Here is a 9,871-nt window from a genome sequence, read left to right as displayed (position 1 = left end):
ATGTTCAGAGTGGCTCTCGCCTGTGAGGCATCCCAGGTGAGAGAACAATCAGAAGAGATCTAAAGAGTATTACTGTGGCAAATGGAACGTGAGGTCTCTTTTCTGTGTCTTCTCAGTTCCTGAGGAACATTTCATTACCTGTACTGATTTTAAAGCCTAGGAGGTTAGGTGTCTACCATTGCATGTCTCTTGAATCCATTCCTGGTATCTTTTTGCTTATACATTACCCTAAGTCAGGCTCTTCAGGCTTTTTCTTTGGGCTACTGAAACTGCTTTCTAATAGTTTACTTACTGCAAATTCATTACCCTCTAATTGTCTTGCAAATGTAGCTTCCATAAACCTTTGATCCTTGTGTTCTTGTACTAGTCTAGCTCCAATTGTTTTCCATTGACTAGCAAATGAAGCCTGAATTAGACTGGCAGTGAGTGAGTCCTCTGCCAAGTGGCCCAATCTGTGAAAATTGTATCCCACTGTTCCTTAACAAGTACTCTAATTTTCACTCTTTTGGGCTTTTCTCTAAACACAACGTCTTATAGCCAAATCTTTTCACATTATCATTAGTATATGCTATTAATGTTCTGCCTCCGTCACTGACCTTTTGCTAAAGCCTTTCCTTATTTTTTCCAACTGAGTATAATCATGTCTCGTGATGAGAAAATATTTTGTTCTGATTTGTCATATGCTGTTACAGTGTCAGTGGCAGCACCATGATATAGGTGGAGGGATGTATGGGGGTCCCTATGAATTTCCCACAAATAAACATAGTCTAAGTAAAAACAATTTCCTTTCTATGCAAATGTGATTCCAAGGTCAATCTCTTCAGATCTCTTCCAATCAGATTTAAGCTCCTAAACTCCTTTTATGTAGAAATTCTGGAGCCATGAATGTATTGTTTGAAGTTGCTTTGAACAAAATATATTTGACATAAGTTACAAAAGAGCAGGGACTCTGCATTTTTATTCATCACTTTTTTGCTATCTCCCAGAACAGTGCCTGGCAATAATATGTACATAATACATGTTTATTGAATAAATGAGAGAGGGAAGGAGATGAAAAGGAAAGAACTCACCCTTCCAAAGGGAAGTTAGTAATATCACAAGCCTGAATTGAGGAAAACAAGCATGTATCTCTTCACCAGGACAAAGAAAGAAGAAAAATAGTGTTAATATTTCTTTGGTTCTTACAGTCTTCTGTCACTTCCACAGGTCACACTAATAAGGACTGTGGAGACTACTAACATCTCTGGGTCTGTGAGTGAGTTCATCCTCCTGGGCTTCCCATGCCGCAGGGAGATCCAGATCCTCCTCTTTGTCATCTTCTCCCTCATCTACCTTCTGACTCTCATGGGGAACACATCCATCATCTGTGCCGTGTGGTCAAGCCGGAAACTCCACACACCCATGTACATCCTCCTGGCCAGCTTCTCCTTCCTGGAGATCTGCTATGTCAGTTCTGATGTGCCCAAAATGTTGGCCAACATCATCTCCCAGACTAAGAGTATCTCCTATGCTGGCTGCCTGCTCCAGTTCTACCTCTTTTCGATGTGTGCCGCTGAGGGCTTATTTCTGTCAGTGATGTCTTTTGATTGATTACTTGCCATTTGTAGACCTTTCCGCTATCCTACCATAATGACCCACCACCTATGCACTCAGTTAGTGGTCTTCTGCTGGGTAGGGGCTTTCTCTGGTTACTGACTCCTTTGACTCTAATATCTCAGGTGCCTTTCTGCGGTCCAAACACCACTGACCATTTTCTCTGTGATCTTGCACTTTTGCTGGCATTGTCCTGTGCTCTAGTATGTGAAATTACTCAAATCTGTGGTATCAATAGCTCTCTCATCATCTTTCTCACTTTCCTGTACATGGCACTTCTGTGTCTTGAGTGTGGTGTTATAGGTGCCCCCAGGCTCAGGAAGGCATAAGGCTTTCTTTACTTGTGCCTCCCACCTTGCTGTGGTGTGTCTGTTCTATGGTTCAGTCATGGTGATGTACATTAGCCCAGGTTCTGGGGACTATCCTGGGATGCAGAAATTTGTGACCTTGTTCTATGCTTTCGCAACCCCACTCTTTAATCCCTTGATTTACAACTTCTGGAACAAAGATATGAAAGAGGCACTCAAGAAAATTCTGAATGTGTTATTATGGGAAATCTCTAAAGGATTCAAAAGTTGAATTTAGTATACGGCAAGTCTAGGAGGATGGAAGGTAACAAAAATGAGATTATGGTTTTTTCCCTTCATTTTATTTTATTTTCATATATTGGGAGGATGATTTTTAAAAATTCACTAGACTCATGATTTAAGTCTTAGGAAGTTATTATTCTTATGTTGCAGTTACCTTAGATACAGTTAGTTTGAAATACAACTTGGTAAGATTTTCATGTATTCCTCTATAATTGAGTTTTTTAGTTTCTTTTGGTTTTAATTAAATACTACTTGATGTCTTTCAACATTTTCAAATTCTGCTTTCATCAGAGCCAGTTGTTCTTTTCAGAGAATAACGAATGTTGAATGTATTGCAATCACACACATAATTAACCAGTTTTTTTTAAAAAAAACCCTCAATATTGGGGACAATTTTAAACTTTCTTAAAAAAAAAGGTTTCATTAATTTTTGGGAGAGCACAAGTGTGGGAGGGGAAGAGAGAGAGAGAGTGACAGAGGATCTGAAGCAGGCTCTGCACTGACAGCACTGAGCCCAATGTGGGGCTTGATCTCATGAACCATGAGATCATGACCTGAGCTGAAGTCAGATGCTCAACCAACTGAGCCACCTAGGTGCCCCTCAGGAACAGTTTTAAAGCACTACTTTTACATATTCCATAATTCTAAGTATAGTTTTGGGCACCAACAAGCATCGTCAGTAAGATTATAATGACTTGCTTGACTCCCACATTTTGCCAGTGCTTTCATTTTAGGAGGTAGGTCTAATGGATATATATTTTTTTCAGGAAAGTCCACTCCTAATTCAAATGTCTGATCCTAAATTTGATAACCTCCTTTTAAATTAGCCCTAGCTATACTTATTTGTCAATGGTTCCACTGATCTATAACCTGAACCTAAAATCTTAACCTTCATAAATCCCTTACCTTTTCATTCCCAATCTTAATGTCATTAAGTTCTGTGGCATCTTCCCTGTGATCCTTTGTTGTCCTCCTTCATTTTTGTCTAGGTTCTAGCACTCCATGCCTTTAAAGGCATAACTTAAACTTCTTTTCCATCAGTCCTTACGCTTATCTCCTTTCTACTTATACAAACTTTGGAGACAAATCCCAAATTCTTCTGTTTTGTTTTGTTTGGTGGTTTTATGTCATCATAAATTTGTTCAAACCAGAAGAATATACAACACCAAGAGTGAACCCTAATGTAGACTATGGACACTGGGTGATGATTCTATGTCAATGTATGTTCGTCAGTTGTAACAAATATACCACTCTGGTGGGGGGTGTTGGTAACGGGGGAGGTTATGTATGTGCACAGTTAGGGGGCATATGGGAAATCACTGTGAACCTCAAACAACTCTAAAAAATAAAATTTCAAATAAACAAATATATATAAATAAATATATATACATACACATATATAGTTACATTTATATACTGCTCTGCGTCTGATCTGTGACATCTAACTTATCGTCCTCATTCTGCTACTTGTTACTCAGTTATAAGATGGCACTAAACATCCAGGTTTTTCCCCATTCCAGGGTGGAGGAGCTTGAAACAGCAGCTTCTAGTTCCCAGAAAGCAGAAGCCCCCTCAGAAACCCCCAGTCTAATTCTCATTGGCCAGAATTATGTCACATGACCAAACTAGCTGCAAGGAAGCTGAAAAAGCAAACGTTTTTAGCTGGACTCATTGCTACTCTGAACAAAGTCAGGCTTCTTTTAGTTACGGAAAAGGGCGATGAACTTTGGGTGGGTGACAGTAGTCCCTGGCACAAGACGGATCTGGAGAGCTTCTCTAATCACCTTAGACTTTATGAAACTCAACAACTGATAACACTGACCTTTGACAAGTATGAAAAAGCTAAGGAAGATGAGCATACAAACTTTCCAGAAGCCACTATGTTTATAAATCTGACTGGAGGCAAATAAGACAGAACTGTTGACTAACCACTTGAAATCACTTTTTGCTGATCACAATAAATGATATTTTTGTAAACAATTGGTACAACCAAATTTGAATAGTAATGAGTTTTTCTGACGACAATCATAATAATATTGAGCAAATAGCATTTGGCAATGAAAGGGCACTTTTGAGTTCCATGGTGAGGAAAACAATTAAAAAGACTAAAGAGAAAAAGACTGTTTTGAGTTGTAGTTTTCTGTGAATCTAATCTTTCAAATGGCATCTTTAATTTAACCATCTTCCCTCAAGGAATATATAAATAATAGTTTTCAGTCTGTTCATTAGAAGGAGATTAAATTACAGAGACCACAGATGCTGTCAGCCTACCAAGAGGAAATGAATCACCCCACCGGTCATTCATCTTGGGGCTTTGTGAGATGTGTCCTTAGAAATGGAATGAAATAGGATAGGGTAGAAATGCATTATTTGTGATACGGGTGTTAGTTTTTAAAGAAATTTTTGTTTCAGTTGTATATGTATGTATGTAATGGGCACAATGTAAAATAAATTTATTTCTGTGGATTGTGTTCAGAAAAGTTTGAAAAACCATTGTCTTAGCAGTTTCAGAACTCCTAAAAGCAGCCATTGGTATAGGTCGCCAAAAGGAAATCCTGGCCCTAAAAACAGTACAAGAACTCACAACAAGAAAAGAGCCCAAGAAAATTAAAGTCAAATATGGAGTAATGAGCCTTCAGACCTGTGGAATGCATAGAAAACAGCATGAATAGTAATAATAGATGACTGTTTGTAAAAAGGGTGGCAAATCTTTACCCTGTTACAACAATCTTAATGCATGGTGAGTTGGAGAAGATGTGACACTTGAGAAAAGGAACAGAAATCAAGTGTCACCAAAGCAGAGAACAACACCAGTGTGAAAGGAATTCAGAAAAGTATGAAGACTGATTCTGAGCAGCTACCTATGAGAGGTGCCACCCTAGAGAGAAAGGGTCAACAGTTAGATGAGATTATGCTAGCAAAAGTCACATGTGATTAGTTGTGTCTAGATTGTTTAGTTTGTGTGTAATTCAACTTGTCCTCAAACTAGAACCTTAGTAAATATGTATCCCAGTACTCCTGTTTGACTCACTTTCCCTAATTAATGTAGTATAATCTTTGTTTTACAATCTGAGCTTACAATTGTTTTACTAATAACTTGCCCATTTTCAGGCACCAGCCATGCTCTCCTTAAAAAACATTTCTTGTCCACTATACCTCACCATAATATTCTTTTCTTAAAGCAATTAAAAACATTTTTTTAAACATTTATTCATTTGTGAGAAACATTTATTCATTTTTTAAAACATTTATTCATTTTTTAAACATTTATTCATTTGTGAGAAACAGTATGAGCAGGGTAGGGGCAGAGAAAGAAGGAGACACAGAATTGAAGCAGGCTCCAGGCTCTGAGCTGTCAGCACAGAGCCTGATGTGGGACTCTAACCCACAAACTATAAGATCATGACCTGAGCCGAAGTCAGATGCTTAACCGACTGAGCCACCCAGGGGCCCAATATTCTTTTCTAAATTCATAGCGTTTTTGAGGTTTGTTGAATATTTACTTGTAATCAGACTGCCTTTTATGTATCTGTTGCAATATCATTTGTGTTACTTTTTTAAAAATTTTTAATCTTTATTTATTTTTGAGAGTGAGAGTGAAAGAATGCAAATGGGGGGAGGAACAGGGAAAGACAGGGAGACACAGAATCCCAGGCAGGCTCCAGGCTCTGAGCTGTCTGCCGAGAGCCCGACACAGGGCTTGAACTCACAAACCGAAAGATCATGACCTGAGCCGAAGTCAGAGGCTTAACTGACTGAGCCACCCAGGCACCCCTCATTTGTGTTACTTTTTACTTTCCTATCAGTTACATTGTAAGTTTCCTGGAAGCAGGGAATATAAGTTATACTATCTTTTCACTGTTCCAGAATGACTTCTTTAATAGTAGGAACTCAAATAATTGTTTATTTCATTTACAGGTTCATTCAACAAACATTTATTGAGTTGCAAAAATGTGTTAGCCATTTCTCCGGGAATTGAGGGTAGAGTATGATATCTAGCTCTCATGAGGTTCATATTCTAGTATGAGGAGACAGAAATAAAGATAGAGAAATACATATATACAATACAATATGTATATTTTTAATTAATTTCAGTTTGTTCTCTATAGTTAAGAGTCTTTTGTGGTTTGCATCCCTCTCCCTCTTTTACCCTTCCCTTATGTTCATCTGTTTTGTTTCTTAAATTCCACATGAGTGAAATCATATGGTATTTGTCTTTCTCTGACTGATTTATTTTGCTTAGCATAATATACTCTAGTTCCATCCATGTCATTGCAAATGGCAAGATTTCACTCTTTTTGATGGCTGATTAATATTTCTATATCTATATCATCTATATCTATATCTATATCTATATCTATATCTATATCTATATCTATATCATCTATATCTATATCTATCTCACATCCTCTTTATCCATTCATCAGTCCATAGACATTTGGGCTCTTTCCATAATTTGGCTATTGTTGATAATGCTGCTATAAACATTGCAGTGCATGTGACCCTCTGAATCTGTAGTTTTGTATCCTTTGGGTAAACACCTAGTAGTACGATTGCTGGGTCATAGGGTAATTATATTTTTAACTTTTTGAGGAAGCTCCATACTGTTTTCCAGAGTGGCTGTAAGAACTGGTCACATTTCAACTGGTCCATAGTCCCATGTGGGTAATGGTTATTGTGTTGGATAGTGCAGGTATAGAGAAGTCTGAGGACTGAATATAGAACTTAAAAATGTTGACGTTAATCAAATAACTGAATTGTCTTTATTTTTCGGAATATAGTTTCTTTGCCTAGAGGGAACAAGCATACTCCTGTGTCACAGGTTTTCTTAATTTCAGTCTGGATCTGGTGGCAGAAGAACCTCCTGAGTTCTCCGTGTCATGGATGTAGTGGGCTCACACATCCATGAACTGCCTCCTGAGAATGGGTCTTTCCTGAAGAATTGCATCTTCAGCCTCATTGTCCTAATGTGTCCCAGACCAATAGTTAGAAGCCCTTTCAGAAGCTGGATGAAATTTCCCCTCAGACATTGCTTTTTAGATGAGTATAGGGGGTGGGTGTAAGAGCCAGTCAGTTGTAGAGCAATTTTTAAGTATAATCCAAGTTACATAGTCATTCAAAACCAAGAAATTATATTTCAATATATAAATGCACAGAAAAAGGTCTAGAAGCATACCCAACAAACTGAACACATTGCTACAGAGACAGGTGTGTGTGTGTGTGTGTGTGTGTGTGTGTGTGTAAGTATGGAGATATGAGGATTTTCATTATTTTGTACTATTTGGCTTTTATAATGAAAATTTATTCATTGTAAAATGTATTGCATAATTGAAAAGTAAATAGAGAAAGTAGAATATTATTCATCTCTGTGTAGTTAAGCCCGGGTTATTGAAAGATATACGAATATAACATTTAGACCAAAACAAAAAATATTTAATTTTAAATATTTTATTTTAAAATATTAATCTCTTTTTTAGACTCTGTGAAAACCCAGATATAAAGATCTCAGTTATTTGGTTAATTGTGGTCCATTTATCCCCCAGGCAAAAAGTTTTTGGCTTAAGGTGAAGGAGTCAAGTGAAGAATCTTCCTTATTCACTCTTTACCAATTCTAAGAAAGGTGAGTAGGCAGCACTAAATCTCACGGAAGCTAATGAAGTCTTTCCTACATGGTGGATGATGTTTTTTTCCCTTTAGTTGAACTTGTTTCTCAGGACTGCAGATAATCCAGCCATAACTTAAAAGTATCAGACTGTATTCTAACAGCACTCATCATGAGATAGACAAGCCCTCAACTACCCATAGGGAAATTTATTTCCCCTTTTTCATCCTGCTTCTACTTCACTGCTATTATATAGATGGATCATTTAGTTATGTCCTACCCTGTGTAACTTCTAGAGGGATATGGCTCAGGGATATCTTGGGGAGTCCAAATAAATGGATTATTATAGTTAGTATTTTTGTTTGTTTGTTTTGGCTCCCTGGTATCTCAATCCTTTTTTATGGGTGGGAGAATCACAATATTAGCAGGCATGGAGCTTATCTCTGCATAAGTGGATTTTTTTTTTTTATTGCCAGATATTAGTTCTCTTAGCCTCTCTTGGAGCTACAGTACAGGGATGTACTTTTGGTTCCACCAAACAGATACAGCTAAACCAGATTTTGATTCAGGAGCTAGTGATGCAAGAAGCAGAAGTAGGGTGGGGGGAAGCAATGTTGAAATATTAGCATTAAAATCAGCAATGAAGCAGGTAGCCCAGTGATTGCAGGAAGGACAGAATGGCAATGGTTGAAACAGTGGCATCTGGTAGCACATGGCCGCAGGTGTGGCTCTAGTGGTGGTGATTGTTCATCAGACCAGTTCTGCAGGGTAGTTTGTACACTGGTCTTTGAATCTGAGCCTCAACTCTGGTTCTTCAGCTTTCATTTGATTCTGTGAGATTCCTGATACCCCATCAATAAATCTTTCCCACTGTCATGCTTAATCAGCCAGAGTTAGTTTCTGTTGTATGCAAGTAAGAACCCTGTTATAATTACATAAATGTAGCATTACCTCAGGTAGGTGCAGTCCCGGTAATCAGACAAAGAGACACTAACCTTTCAGTACTGTAGGTTGTCTTGAATTTTCCCTTGGTGGTCTAGGAAGCTTCATCACTCAGCATATTTTGTTACAGAAAATATCCCCAAAGCCAAAATAACTTGAAAGAAGACTTTAAAATATCTATTTTTGCATGAAAAACTAAATTGAGGTCTGGTCTGGGTTGGATGTTGTCAGTCAAACCATTTTTTTTTTTCAACATTAGGAGACAACTTCACAAACTGACCCCAGAAAAAGGGAATTTTGTGCCATAGTTTAAAATATGAACATTTCCAAGGATGGGAAGATGATCAGGCCAGGTCAAAAGTTTAATATTAAGTGCCAATTGCCTGACAGTATCTTATATTTTGGCTGACAGAATTTATTCCCTGGTTTCTCATGCCTATTTTCTGTAACAGTACATGTTCTTCAACTAAAAGCTTAGAAGGTGCTGAAACCCAGGTTTGGGTAAGGAATACTTCATGATTTGGCATATGTGAATGTATCCTTTTGTGCATTCTCTTCAAAACTGGACTAAGAAGTTTCCATAAGAAGCAACCATATCATTTCCCGTTTCCATTTGCTATGTAAACTGGACACTTTACCAACACAGATGAAAGAAAACACAGATGAAAAACAGATTTCATTGACAGATATTGGGTTATTGATCTTATAAATAAAGCAATTGAATTTTTGTTAGTGCAGTGAGTAGATGCTACATTTCCTTATAGAAAAACCTGTAATTGGAAAGGAGAAAAATAGTGATACATTTGAAACACAAAAAAATAGTACTAGGATAAACGCCAACATACAAGTAGGAAGCATAAGCGTTAGCTTTGTACTTCTCAACTTGATTACATTTGTTTTAGGGCTTCAAAAAACGACAAAACAGAGAATGATACATTGATGCATGAAAATTGTACAGAATTTTCTACAATAGACCTTGAAGACTGTGGATATTTGCTTTTGAGACAGGATGAGAATTCTTTGTGTATAACGAGTCACATTGTCATGAGAGTGAGGAATTGAACACTCAGACATGCCCAGAAGATAGTTTTTCTCCCAGTGAGAGAAATTCTATGTTTCTGAGAGAATTATATGAAAATTTATA

The 9,871-nt window shown here is 37.5% G+C and overlaps 1 pseudogene; it reads left to right on the top strand.

Annotated features, from left to right (window-relative positions):
- LOC131517945 (olfactory receptor 11G2-like) lies at nt 1-2,172 on the top strand (annotated as a pseudogene).
- The last annotated feature ends 7,699 nt before the right edge of the window (nt 2,173-9,871 follow it).

Source organism: Neofelis nebulosa, chromosome 7 (assembly GCF_028018385.1).
Source record: "Neofelis nebulosa isolate mNeoNeb1 chromosome 7, mNeoNeb1.pri, whole genome shotgun sequence".
NCBI lineage: Eukaryota > Metazoa > Chordata > Mammalia > Carnivora > Felidae > Neofelis > Neofelis nebulosa.
The sequence above is the reverse complement of the archived record's forward strand: the minus strand, read 5'-3'. Positions and strand labels throughout refer to the sequence as shown.